This window comes from Mesoplodon densirostris, chromosome 3 (assembly GCF_025265405.1).
Source record: "Mesoplodon densirostris isolate mMesDen1 chromosome 3, mMesDen1 primary haplotype, whole genome shotgun sequence".
Classification (NCBI taxonomy): Eukaryota; Metazoa; Chordata; class Mammalia; order Artiodactyla; family Ziphiidae; genus Mesoplodon; species Mesoplodon densirostris.
The window spans coordinates 173,935,352-173,950,425 of record NC_082663.1 but is presented as its reverse complement, the minus strand read 5'-3'; positions in this window follow the sequence as shown (position 1 = coordinate 173,950,425).

Genomic DNA, 15,074 nt, shown 5'->3' with positions numbered 1-15,074 from the left:
GAAAATGAATGTGAGCACGAATTACCGTAAGATGCAAAATACAATACGTGTCATAGGAAAGGTACAGTGTGTTATAAAAAAATGAGAAGTCTTTCCCCCTTTGATTCATTTCAGTTCATTCCACAGTTTCATTCATTTTAGAGAACATGGATACATTATGACATTGATGGCCACAGAGAATTTACAGTCTGGCAGGGGCAGCCACGTGCCAGATGGGGTAGATTTGCTTGTTCCACGCCTCTCATTGAGTGTGCCTTCCTATACTGCAGAGACCAAGACGCTAAAAATCTGTTTTCTAGGCTCCTTGCTGCTGGGTTCCTGTTTAAGATTTAGGTTTAGCTAGTCCTGTGTGCTGTGCAAGACCTGAACTCAAAACTGAGTTAGGAAGAAAAACCAGTTGAGTTAGGTGGAGAGGAGACAGCGGCCTGGGAGGACTCCATTTTGCTGGGGCTGACCCAAAAGGTACAGCACGGCTCTGGAGTTCTGGCAGTAGCTCCCGGTCCTCTGGTTACACCTAAGGTGGTGTGTTCCGGTAGCCAGAGACTGGGCCAGTGGCTCCCTGAGCTCTTCCAGGTTGTGGGTGGGATGGGGAGGGGAGGTAGTCAGTACTGGGGTGATGTTCTAGGAATCATTCCTGGAGGCCCAGGCACAACGTGCTCTGCCCTGATTCTGAACTCACTTGATTCTCTTTATTAAATCCGTGTCTGCTTAGAAGAGCTAGAAGGGTTTTGTCTCTTCACTTGAACCCTAATTGATATGTCATGCTGTGAACTATAGGTGCCGGAAAAGTCAGAGAAGGGAGATGAGTGCACAGCAGAACAAGCAGGGAAGAAATCCAGAGGACCGCTGTTCTTTCCTCTCTTCCTCTTTCAATTCCACCTCCTACCCTCAGCCCCTCTTCGATCCTATAATCAACCTTCAAATAAATAAATTAATTGATTAAGTATCAAACAACTGCAGTGTACAAGGCACTGTGATGTTGGGGGTCACAGTCATGAACAGATACCCAGGGTCTCTGTCTCCATGATGCTTATGCAGAGACAGACGTTCTACTAGCACTCAAACACAGAATTCAAAATTGTGCTAAGAGTTATGAAGGAAAAGAAGACGGAACTGTGGGAGAGAATGACGGTGTGGAGTCTGCGAGAGAACTTATTTTGATTGGGAGATCTGGGGTGATCGCTCAAATAGGTAACTTTTAAGGTGAGCCACAAAGGATAAAAAAGGGCCAGCTGTGCCAAGGTGGCAGAAGAGGAGGGGGAGAGGCGTCAGCAGAAGGAGCGGAATGTACGAGAGCTACGTTAACCTATCTCAGCCTCTTCCTACTGCTCCCTGTGTAACAGTCATAGGATAATGCCTCGACTCTGTAGCCTTTCTGTAGCCTCACTAACTGAAAGACCTCTATGATTTGACGTCTTCCCAGACATGTCTCCTGTTTTTCCTGTGTGACGGCGTTCCTCAGCCTCGGCATTGTTGACATCTAGTGCTGGATGAGTCTTCCTTGTGGGGACTGTCCTGTGCCTTGTCGGATGTTTAGTCTCTACCTCTGGCCTCTACCCTCTACATCAGGGGTCCCCAACCCCCAGGCCACGGACCACTACCAGTCTGCGGCCTGTTAGGAACCAAGCCGCACAGCAGGAGGTGAGCAGCGGGCAAGCGAGTGAAGCTTCATCTGCCGCTCCCCGTCGCTCCCATTCCCGCCTGAACCATCGCTTGCATTACCTCCTGAACCATCCCCCTCTGCCCACTGCCCCGGCCCATGGAAAAATTGTCTTCCACGAAACTGGCCCCTGGTGCCAAAAAGGTTGGGGACCGCTGCTCTAGATGACAATACTAGGCCTCTGCCCCTAGTTGCGACAACCAAAAATATCTTCAGACATTGCCAAATGTCCCGAGAGGGGCAACACTGCCCTCCTTTGGGAACTGCTGCCCCGTGGGTAGCCCTCCTTTGGTCAGGTGGTCTTCTTGCTGGCTCCTGAATGCACCTTTATGTTTCTGTACCTCCCCTTAGGCAGTTCCCTCTAACGATTACCTGCTCTTCCACAAAGCCTTACCCATATGTCTACTAGAAATGCATGGCTTTTCTCTGCCCAGCATCCCTCTGTCCTTTGGGGAATGTGTACTGGATGACTCATGTGTTTTCAGTGGTAGAGGAAGAGTGCTCTGACTGCCCAGGCGTATGAACCAGGTACCCTTTCCTGTGCCCAGTTAAGAGCCCAGATGGTGGACGTAAGACCCAAGCAGAGCCAGCCAGTCTTTCCATGGGCTTTCCATGACAGGGCACTCTTTTGTTCTGAATTGTTAACTGTAAGTACAGAGCCTTGGGCTGCCACCGGCAGGGAGCCTGCCATTTGGAGAGAGCCTGCTTATGGCAGGAGACAATGACATCAATACACAAGTAGGAGCAGATTCAAGAAGAACTGAGAGGTGGAGGGAGAGTTCTGTGAGCACATCATTAGAGCCCTTAGTTCAGAGACTTGTGCTAAAGCATTCACATTCTTATATTCTCTCTCTCTCTTTAAGCTAGTTTGGATTGTTTCCGTCAGTTACTATGGAAAGAGTCCTAATGTAATTTCCTTCAATGCTTGGTTCAAATCTCTCCTCTTTCATGAAATCCTCTCAACACAGGACAGTCTGAAGAAAATGCTTGCTTTGAATCCATAATTGTTGGTTTTCTGGAGCCAGAAACCAATTCTGTGCCTCTCTTCCCAACTTTGAGTTTAGTGACATCATGCTGCCATTTGAAATCATCATAGTGAGAATAATTACACCACAGAAATCCGCAAATGCTACAAATCAAGGCTCTCTTTTTCCCACCTCAGCCTGTTTACCAGCGCGCTACTGTCTAAATCTTCTCAGTTGTACCACCCATTTCGATATTAATCATGTACTAATTCATGACATCTTTTGCTTTTTGAATATGGTGAGGTTGGGAAGACAAGTGCCCCCAACATACGCTGCATGTGAGTCTTCAGAATCTCAAAGGAGGAAGGGTCCTGAGAAATAATCTGGTCCATGGTCTTCATTTCACACACAAGGACAAAGAGGTCCAGAGACCTTCAGTGACTTAGTAGTCAGTTGTGGAGTCAAGACAAAGTCCAAGATCTTTTGACTTACGTGCATTAGTAAAATGTGGGCCTTCGTAGCCTTCCTGTATGTCTTTTTCAACCTTTCCTTTCTCTGGTTTTGGTACAAAAGAGCATTTAAAACGATGTTGAATCATTCCAAACTGCTAATGGCCAAGATGCAAGTTGTCAGTGCTTACTTTCAACAAGGGACTTTGGGGCTGTGAAGTCTCCAGAATGAGATAATTCAGATGGGGTCTTGCTAATGTGGCAGCACTGGGAGACAGCCGTTAGTAGGGGGACTTGCTGCCTTTGCATGGAAAGAGCATGATGTTGGAGTGAAGGCTGGCTGCTCTGTGTATTATATCACTTAGATTGAAACAAGGTGATAGTTGAACTGTAAAGAAAGTTTTGCAGGTTTATAAGAATTTAAAATACACAATTTTGGTTTTTTTTGGCTGCGTTGGGTCTTCGTTGCTGTGCGCAGGCTTTCTCTAGTGGCGAGCGGGGGCTACTCTTCGTTGCTGTGCGTGGGCTTCTCATTGTGGTGGCTTCTCTTGTTGCGGAGCACGGGCTCTAGGTGCGCGGGCTTCAGTAGTTGCAGCACGCGGGCTCAGTAATTGCGGCACGCGGGCTCGGTAATTTCGGCATATGGGCTCAGTAGTTGTGGCGCTTGGGCTCTAGAGTGCAGGCTCAGTAGTTGTGGCAAACGGGCTTAGTTGCTCTGTGGCATGTGGGATCTTCCCGGACCAGGGAGCAAACCCGTGTCCCCTGCCTTGGCAGGCGGATTCTTAACCACTGCGCCACCAGGGAAGTCCCACAACTTATTTTTTAATATAGCTGTTCTATTTCCAGTAATTTGTCTTGAAAGTGTGCATAAGGATATCCATTGCAACCTTGTTTGAACTAATAAAAGACTGGAAACAATCTAAATGCCAAGTAATAGGGGACTAATTAAATCATTATACATACATACATAGAGGCAGAACTCTTTGTACTATTATGGAATTATCTTCAAGACAAATTGTTTAGTGAGAAAAATAAGAAGCAGAACAGTGTGTATAGTTTGCTACCATTCAAATTAAAAAAAGAAGAGGTGGGGGCTTCCCTGGTGGTGCAGTGATTGACAGTCCACTTGCCGATGCAGGGGACATGGGTTCATGCCGCGGTCCAGGAAGATCCCACATGCCACGGAGCAGCTGGGCCCGTGAGCCATGGCCGCTGAGCCTGCGCGTCCGGAGCCTGTGCTCCGCAACGGGAGAGGCCACAACAGTGAGAGGCCCGCGTACCGTAAAAAAAAAAAAGAAGAGGTGAGGAAAACACAGACACACATGGATGTATGAACACAATTTATCCCTAGGAGGATATACAAAAAATTGCAACAGCAGATGTTGTCTCTGGAGAGAGGAACTGGAAAACAGCAGTAAGAGAGAGGCGTATTTTTTCGCTTAGATTTTTTGGAACAATTTGATTTTTTTTTTTTTTTAAAGAAAACTGGTACCATGATTTTTAAAAAATGATTAATTAATTAATTTTTGACTGCGTTGGGTCTTCGTTGCTGCGTGGCATTTCTCTAGTCGCAGTGAGTGGGGGCTACTCTTCATCGTGGTGCGCGGGCTTCTCATTGCGGTGGCTTCTCTTGTTGCGGAGCACGGGCTCTAGGCACGGGCTCAGTAGTTGTGGCTCGCAGGCTCTAGAGAGCAGGCTCAGTAGTTGTGGCGCACGGGCTTAGTTGCTCCACGGCATGTGGGATCTTCCCGGATCAGGGCTCGAACCCGTGTCCCCTGCATTGGCAGGCGGATTCTTAACCACTGCACCACCAGGGAAGCCTGAACAATTTGATTTTTAAAACAATGGAAATCTTTTACTTACTCAACACTCCTCCCCTCAATAAAATAAAAAATAAGGAAATGCTGTATTGCATTTTTTAGAAACTCTTCCTTTGCTCTGATGGATGAACCAGATCTGGGGATGTGGCAGAGAGTTTAGGGAGTTAATAAACCCCCAACAATTATAGACTTTCTTTTTAAAAAAACATTTTCAAAGAGCAGTCTCTTGCCGTCTTCCAAGTTTGGGACAAGTATTTTCCGCATTGTACAGTCGAAGGAGCTGAGGCCCAGAAGCAAGGCCATCTTCCCAAGGTTACACAGTGGGCGAGGGGCAAGTTGGAATGAGAGCTCAGATCTCGCCCAGGCATAAGTTCCTTCTTCTAGACAGTGTTTAGCTGGGCAGAGGGCTTCAACAAGCAGAGTAGTTTTCACGGGAAGGAAAAGAAGAACCAGAGAGTTATAAGAAGCTCTTCTGGCCCGAGGTTTTGGAAGAGTTAAAAGCCTTGAGACAGCTACAATCCCAGAGCAAATGAAGTCAGACCAAAATAGACACCACTTGTATTCTAGGGGAAATGACCCAGAAAAGATCCAACCCGTTTCCAGATGTAGCTTGAAAGGCTTCAGTTGGAGAGACTTCATTTTGGAATCTCATGCAAAAACCTCTCTTGATAAGGTTTCTCAACTCAGTATGTGGATCAGAAATGAACAGACATTTGATTTGAGGGAGATGCTCTGCTAAGAAGATCTAGAGGCTCGTGCTTTGTAGAATCAAGCTTAGAGAAAGTAACCTATGAATGAGTATAGAAATGAAGGCTTTGCCATGCTTTGCCAGCATAATTTTGGGAGGGGATATGAGAAATGTAGGGTCTATCCCTGCCTTTTGGCTGGGACGAAAAGCAGAAATCCCAGACTGAGGAAATGAGGCTTGATGAAACTGCATAAATAAGATTTAGCTAGTGGCTAAAAGAAACCTTTTATCTGTTAGGTGTTGTGAAGTGGAAGGAGACTAATTTCTCAAAATCTTGTACTTTAAAAGACGTCTACACATTTCTTTTAAATAATACTCAGAAGACACTTAACTCTACATGTCTCATCCACTTAATTTATTATGGGTATGATAAAAAATTAAAAACATTAAAGCATACAAGAGTGTGTCTACCGTGCTACTGCTTATGAGGAAAAAAGGTTACACACACAGACACACACACACATTTATATGTAACCACACTTGGAAGACATGTAGCCTGGTAGCCTTGGCTGCCTCTTGGAGAACTGTGGAGCTGAGATGGGGTGGGAGGTACAGCCTTCACTGTACTCTCTCAATTTACCAGATGCCTGTTTTACATATTAAAAATAAAACACACTCTTAAAAAACCTCAAAGGGAAAAACGTAACTTTATGATGGAGAGATGTGGCGGCCCCTCTGTTAACCAAGTAGGGAAATTTAGCATTACCAAGGGCATAAAACCTGACATTATACGATACAGCCAGGGTTTTAACCTGAATATAATTAAGCCTTCACACCTAACCTCTGATTAGCAGAAAGTATAGGGAATAGAGAAACTAGTTAAACAACACAGGAGAAAACAGTCAATTCAGAGAGTGGGACATTCTTTAAAATGTTAAATGTCATGGAAATATTAAAAGGTGGTTCAAAACATTAGGAATAAAAGATATTTTGGGGGCAATTGGAAGAACTTTGAATATGCTGTGATTATTAGAGATATTAGGGAATTATTGTTAATTTTCTTGTGTGTGAATAATGGTTTTGTGGTTATATAGGATAATGTCCTTATTCTTAGGAGATGCATGCTGAAGTATGGAGGGGAGAAGACACATGGTGTTGGGAAGTTACTTTAAAATGGTTCAGAAAACACACATGAATGCACAGACACTCACACACATGAACACCCCCCCCCCCACACACACACAAAACAGAGTTGGTTATTAAGCTATAGTCTTACCTTCAAACTCAGCTATGTGATGTCAGGGCTGGGACTTTGCAAATCACATTTCTCCTTTGCCAGCGAGCCTTCTGTTAGTCTGCCAATAGGGGGCGTTAGAAGGGAACTGGAAGTCTAGAGGAGCCACAAAGAGCTTGCTTCTTTCTGTTTTGCTTCCCGTTACTCTCAGCCTCGCCCGAGCAACAGTTCCTCACCCTGGGAATGAAAGTTATTTCCTGTAGGAGCAGCTGGTTTAGGTTTATATTTTTTCCAGTCTTCAGACATACCTGCATCAGCTGGCAAATGCCTTCTCTAACCCAGCTCCATGGGACCCTTCGTCCAAGCTTCTAAATTCTATTAATCCCGAGCTCTTCTCCCAGCCCTAGGGATGGTAACTGCTTTCTGTGTTTATACAGTATTCCTTTTACCTTTCCAGTTCTCTGATACCTGGTTCACAGTTCTTTATATTCAATTTTCTCTGCAAAAGTAACTGGTAGAGTTTGTGTTTCCTGACTGAACCTTGACGGATACAGAAATTGGAACTAGGAGTCTCAGGAAACAGACCCTGTTTTCAGGTGTTTGGGTTTGTCTTTAGACTTGAACACAATGTTGAGCTCCTTGTCATGGAAATGGGATGCTAGTAACTCATGGCATGGAGTGGCCCTGATCAATCTAATTATTGGCTGTAGATTATTGTGATCAAGAACCTCCTGAAGCAGGTACCTTGGGGGACCAAGTGGCTGCTGGGAACGATGACTACAGGGACCGTGGGGCGGGATGCCTCCTTCTGAGTGCTCTGGAGGGTGTACAGAAAGAAAACAACACACTCAGCCCTTTAAAGTCTCAGCCCAAGTCCAGGTCAGAGAACTAGAGAGATTCTATGGTAGCTCTAAAAGTATCGCAAATCTGTTAGAGCTGCAAATTCAGACACAAGATTTAATTGTGAAGGTTGTAGAATTTAATGTAAATTGATTTCACAGCCTATGTCTCTCAGTGAAAGTTAGGATGAGGATTGGGAGTGTCCCCAGGACTTGGAATGAGGACATCTGCGTGAACACAGATGAAACTGAGAATCTGAACCCCTAAGTCACTCTGAGCCTTCCATGCCTTCACCTTCTGTGTCTGAGATTAGGTTTCCTTTGCTTGAAGTCCTTGTAATACTCTCACCTGAGGCAGGTGACTTTCAAGGAGATGCCTGTACTCTTCAAGACCTACCCCACCACTCCTTGCTGCCACTAGACCCATAACTAGGGTCAGATCCAGCATATTCCAAGGGAACAAGTACAAAGTCTGAACCTGGAGGGAAGAATTTATAATCCGAAAGAACTGCAAGATTTTTCTAATTTATATAGGCAGAAACCAGGTGAATATATGTGGGAATGGGATTCTAAGAGCATTAGATGGAAAAAGGCAGAATGTAACAAGCCAAATTTACTGATATGGGTGTATGTATCAGGGATTCTGGATTTAATATGTTAGCTCATATAAGAATTTACTTACTTGGGGCTTCCCTGGTGGCGCAGTGGTTGTGAGTCCGCCTGCTGAGGCAGGGGACACGGGTTCGTGCCCCGGACCGGGAAGATCCCACGTGCCGCAGAGCGGCTGGGCCCGTGAGCCATGGCTGCTGAGCCTGCACGTCCAGAGCCTGTGCTCCGCAACGGGAGAGGCCACAACAGTGAGAGGCCCGCGTACCGCAAAAAAAAAAAAAAAAAAAAGAATTTACTTACTTGGATAACTTGAACTCAGCAGTGACCTACATATAATGAGTTTGAGATCCCAGAACTTCGCTGGCACAATGTAGAGAAAGGAATTAAAAGACTTGGGGAGATAGAAATGTTGCTAAGCTTATCACGTGTGGTGACCTTTGAACTTCCCTCACCCACTACCCCCCCCCCCCAACTATATGGTTGAAGAGGGCCCAGAGGACACTCATTCCCTGAGATATTGAGCAATACATTAGTGAGGAGATCACCGATATCCTTGGAAATCTCTGTGGTGGCTTTTCTCTGTGGGCTTGTATGATGGTAGAAGATGCTGCCACTGAGATGAGTTCATTGATTTCACGGGGTCGATAGGATCCTGGAGTAGCCGAGGCCAAGTGGCAGTGTTCAGTCATGAGAGAGAAGATGGATGCACTTAGTGCCCAGCAGAGACAAATGGAAATCAGAATGTTTTGATCCACAGGGATTGTTGGTAGTAGCTGTGAAGGTTAATTTTATGTGTCCATTTGACTGGGTCATCAGGTGCCCAGATATTTGGTCCAACATTATTCTGGGTGTTTCTGTGAGGATGTTTTTGGATGAGATGAACATTTAAAGTGGTGGACTTTGAGTAAAGCAGATTGCCCTCCAAAATGTGGGTGGGCCTCATCCAATCAGTTGGAAACCTGAATAGAACAAAATGACGACCCCCCAAGCAAGAGAGAATTCTGTAGATGGCTGTCTTTGGACTGGAACTGCAGCATTGGCTCTCCTGGCTCTCTGGCCTACTGGCCCACCCTGCAGATTTTGGACTTACCAGCCTCTATAATTATGTGAGACAATTCCTTCTAATCAATCAGTCAATCCTACTGATTCTGTTCTCTGGAGAACCCTAATACAGTAGCTAAATGGTACAGTAGATCTAGGAATGGAATAGATAGGCAGTCTACTAAAACACTGCTTGATCTATGTAACGAAAAACCCTAGGGCTGGTGCCCAGAAATCTGACTAAAGTCACTACAGAGAGAGTCATAACCTCTCCTCCAGTTTCCAGACCTAAGCCAGCTGTCAGATCCAGAGCCCCTTGATTGAAGGACATGCTGAGTTCCCTTAAGAACTCCACGACACTGCCACAAGTATATACTAGAGACTTCCTCCAAGACTTCCCCAGAAACCTGCAGTCTTTAATAGATGACTTAGTATTATGAAAAAAGGAAAGCCTCAGATCTTTTAGGGATTAAATAATAGGCACTGGCCCTGAATTGATGCTAATTCCTGGGACCAAAATACTACGATGGTCCACCAGTCACAAAGTGAGAACTGGTGGTGGTCAGATAATGAATGGAGTATTGGCCCAAGCTAAAATTACAGACAGCCTAGTAGGTCTGTGAACCCAGTGGTTATATCTCTAGTTCTTAAATGTGTAATTGGAATAGATATATTCAGTTCCTGGCAGAACCCCCAGATTTGCCCTCTGATCCATGGAGTGAGGCCTATTATGGTAAAAAGGGACAAGTAGAAGTCCCTAGAAGTTCCCTTCCCTACCAGGGTAGTAAACCAAAATCAACACCACATTCCTGGAGGAAATTGCAGGGATTAGTACCACCATCATAGGCTTAATATCTGTCACATCCCCATTTAAATTCACCTGCTTTTCCTGTGCAGAAGGTTGTTGGATCTGGAGATTGACTATGGATTACTGTAAACTGAACAGATAATAACTCCAGTTGCAGCTACTGTTCCAGATGTGTATATCTACGAAAGAGAGTCAGCATAACCCTTGGCAACTCATATACCATTAGTGATCTGGCAAATACTTTTTTCCCCTCTATATCAATTTCAGTGAATAACGCAAGCAGGTTGTTTTCACCTTGCTGAACCAAGAGATCACCTTCACAGTTCTGCCCTAGGGCTACATAGACTTAATGTCTGTGATAATCTAATCTGCAGAGATTTTGATCATCTTGACATTTCACAGATCATCAAATTTGTCCACTTCACTGATGACATAGAGATGGCATCTGATAAGAAGGTAGAAGCAAGTACATTAGATGCCTTGGTAAAATGCGTGAGTCAGAGTGGGAAATAAACCTCATAAAAAGTCAGGGACTCATCTACCTTCGTGAAGTTTCTAATGTGCAAAGGAGTGTATGTTAGTCTGCTTGGGCTGCCATAAGAAAATACCATAGACTGGGTGGCTTAAACAGCAGAAACTTCTCAGTTATGGAGGTTGATAAATCCAAGATCAAGGTGTGGCAAGGTAGGTTTAATTCTGAGGCCTCTTTTCCTGGCTTGTAGGAGGCCGCCACCTTTCTGTGTGCTCACATGACCTCTTCTTTATGCGCCAGAGAGAGAGCAAGCCTTTCATAAAGGCATTAATCCCACTGGGCCAGGCTCCCACTCTCATGACTCCATCTAAACCTAACTACCTCCTCCCAAAGGCACATCTTCAGATGTCACACATTGGGGCTTAGGATTTCACCATATGAATTTGGGGGTGAACACAGACATTCAGTTCATAACAGAGTGTGGCAACAAACTGACACCTGTGGAATTTATTGGTCTTGTCATGTACTTCACTCAGAGGCACCTAGTCTGTTAGAATGATAGAATGAGCTACTTAATACTCAGTTACTTGCAACTGGGAGACAAGAATCTAAAAAGATAAAGTTCTATAGTTCTATCTTGTAGGATGCAAATGTGCTTTGAATTGGTAACCTATGAATATACTTTTTTTTAATCCCCCAAGCCAGAATACATTGGTCTGGGAATCAAGGGATGGGCACCTAATAATTCACAGAATTTTTGCTTCCCATTGCTGTGACTGTGACTCTTGATATTTTGGAAGTCTCGGTTCCCGAGGGAGGAATGCTTTCACCAAGGGACGTAACAGTGTTTCCACTGAACTGGGAGTTGATACTGCTGCTGACCGTGTTTGGCTTGTGCTGTGGGGTTAATGCCAGTGGGCCTGAAATTGGTCTGGTCAAGGCATGGCATGTCCTGATGAATAGTGTCGCATTCTAACTGTGTACCTGAGGAGTTTCAGGGTGGTATCAACTTGTTATCGTTGTTTACTGTAACAGTGAGATAGATGCGACTTACACCTGGAGACTTCTTCTATACCCCCTCAATCCCACAAAAAAAAAACCCAAACCTTGGTGGTTGGGGCTAGTCATTAGGCAACAGAATAGTTAATGGCACTGTTACTAAATTTGAGGAGCTGAGACTGTGTTTTCCTCATTCTGGAGAGAAGGTAAGAGCATCTTTATTTGTACAGAGGATAGTTACCTCTTAAGAGAACCACAAACCTATGTTTATTGTATAGAAATTCAATTATGGATAGAAGGATGACTGGCCAAACAGATGGGCTGTGCTGGTTACTAAGCTCTTGTCTTTCAGCCTCAGACCCACCCTCTGTATGTCCTGTAGTCTGCTTTGTCATGCTGGGGCTGGGACCTCACAAAGTACATTTCTTTATCACCTAGCTTTCTGTTAGGCTCTGCAAATAAGGGGTGTGAGAGACATGGTGGAAACGTATTGGAAGGACCAGGGATTTACTCCCTCCTCATTTGCTTTCTACTGCTGACAGTATCCTCCCTGCAGTGGTTCTTCACCCTGGCAGTGAGAGTTAGTTTAGGAGCAGCAGTTGGTTTAAGTTTTCAGTGTTTTCACACTTCCAGAGCCGCCTCATCCTACATGCTCAGAGACGGCAGCATCAGCAGGCTGGCACCCATTCTTCAGACTTTTGAGCTCCTAAGACAGTAATACCAGTCAGGCAGGGCCTCTTCCTCAGACACTGGAGTCTCACTTCCAAGGGACCCCTCATCCAAGCTTTCACATTTTAATAATGCCAGCCTCTTTTCTTGTTCATCTAGCCCTAGTGATGCTGTTTCCTTAAAGCCAAGCTTACAATATTTTGGTATAATTTAATGCTGAAGACTATAATATAACTAAACTATAGTTTAAACTATAAATATCCAGACCCTATCAAAAAAAAACTGAGATGTAATTTATATATCATAAAGTTCACCCTTTAAAAGTATATGTTTAGGGCTTCCCTGGTGGCGCAGTGGTTGAGAGTCCGCCTGCCGATGCAGGGGACACGGGTTCGTGCCCCGGTCCCGGAGGATCCCACATGCCGCGGAGCGGCTGGGCCCGCGAGCCATGGCCGCGGAGCCTGTGTGTCCGGAGCCTGTGCTCCGCAACGGGAGAGGCCACAGCAGTGAGAGGCCCGCGTACAGCAAAAAAAAAAAAAAAAAAAAAAAAAAGTATATGTTTATTTGGTTTTGATTCCCATTGGATTGTCTGAAAACACTGACCTATTCATTCACTTCTAGTGGCTTTTGGTGTCTTAGGAAAGCAGCCAAGATGTCAAAAATCCACGTGGTCAAGTCAGTTTTAGGCAAAAAGCCCTTTTTATCTTCTCTTTCCCACTGTTTCTCAATGATTTCTTGCAGTCTGGTAGTTATTGGCTCCATGAGAGTTGTCACCAATTTTGTCACCACCAGAGGCTCAGGTGGGGCATTTTAAATTTGAGCTACTAATCCCTTTTCTAGAGATGTTTAAAATCAGGTATTTGGGAAAATCTGTAATGAGAGTAAGTTTGCTTTCAACCAGTCATGAAGTGAGAGTGACATCTGCTGGTCATAAAGATTATTATTTATATTGTCTTGACTCCGTTTTGCAATTTATCGACGACCTCATATTTTGAAAATATAAGAAAAACAATTATGTCTTCCTTGGAAGAAAAAGAAATGAACACATAGGACTTATATATGCCAATATATGTACCACTGTGGGAGACTTTTTAAATTAAAAAAAAATCTAAGTTTCCTCTTCATTTTATCAGACACAGCAGTCTCATTCATTTGATCAGGGGAAAATGAACTGTTGTAGAATTTGAAAAAGAATTAAAAACTCGGTTAGCCATTTCCTTTAAAGTGTCCTTTGGGTTTTTGTTTCAGAGCAGAAACTAACGAATTCAGTCTAAGAGAAAACTGTAGTGGACCTAACAAAAGACTGGCTATCTCAGGGTCGTTTGCTTTTGGCATTTCATCCTAATCTTGCTATTGTATTGTAAGGTCCCAGGTTTCATTCATACCCTTGCTCCCATTCCTACTTCCTTCCTATCTTTAGATATGCATACATATTAAACTTTATACATACTCTTCCAGATTTATTCCTGTATTAGCTTTGGAAATTTCCTCCACTGCTCTTGATGTCAGATTATACTGGGAAAAATTAGGACTTACATTTTCTAACTATATTTTTATAGAAAAGAAGGCATGTATTTATTTATATTTATTGATAAAGCATTTTGATGGACAGTGATAAAGTTTAGTTTTGTGTAGGGAATATAAGCTTCAATTTGTGTACTCAAGTGGCATCTAAATTTGATAGTTGGACTTCATTCCCCTTCAAGTTTAAAAAAAAAAATTCAAAAGTGCTATGATTACCCACCTTATAAACTTTGTGGATACCCCTGATTCTTTCCATGTGATAAATTCCTAGAGGGAAAAATCCTCAATCAAAGTGCTATGAAGAATCAAGAGGAATGAAAATTAGTAATATCATAACAAAAAAATTGGAAGTAGTAGGAGAGGAGATGGATGTTTTATAAATTCAGTCCTTACCTATTATCTAGAGGAGTCAACACATAACTTCTAAATCTGATAAATCAAAACTGGCCTATGTATTTGGTATAACATATTACTTAGATATATGGGTGGGACCACAAAATGTTAAAGCAGAAATGGTTAAGGTAATTGGGTAGGAAGGGGACTGTGGCTTTTCATTATAGGACTCATTTCTTCTCCAGCCTTGAGCATATTGTACTTGGATAAAACATTAAATTTTGAAATAAAAAATGTTAGTTTATTTACATTTAAAAATAAATCTAGCCAAATTATCATCCAGGAAAGTATATTAACCTAGATTCCCATGGGGAACTTTTTTTTTTTTTTTTTTTTTTTTTTTTTTTTTTTTGCTGTACGCGGGCCTCTCACTGCTGTGGCCTCTCCCGTTGCGGAGCACAGGCTCCGGACACACAGGCTCCGCGGCCATGGCTCGCGGGCCCAGCCGCTCCGCGGCATGTGGGATCTTCCAGGATCGGGGCACGAACCCGTGTCCCCTGCATCGGCAGGCGGACTCTCAACCACTGCGCCACCAGGGAAGCCCCCCCCATGGGGAACTTTTTGGTGGCCCTGAATTACTACAGTGACTTCATGTCAATTTCTTTATTATTTATATTCTGATCCATTCAAAAGTTTTGAACTATCTTAGAAAAATGCATACAGCATAAGGTGTAAAATAAGTGAGGAAACTGGGGTAAAGGAAAAATAAGTGTAGGAAAAATAAGATGAGGTGAGAGGACCAAAGAATCCATCGGAACCATATGGAAAGCTGGTTAAGAATGAAGATCCTTGATCTTGTCCAGACCAGTTAAATTAGAATCTCTCAAATAGGGCTCTGGGATCTCCTCTTTAGCAGCCCTGATGACTTGGAGTCTGGATGTAATTTAAAAGAAGACAAAGAGTG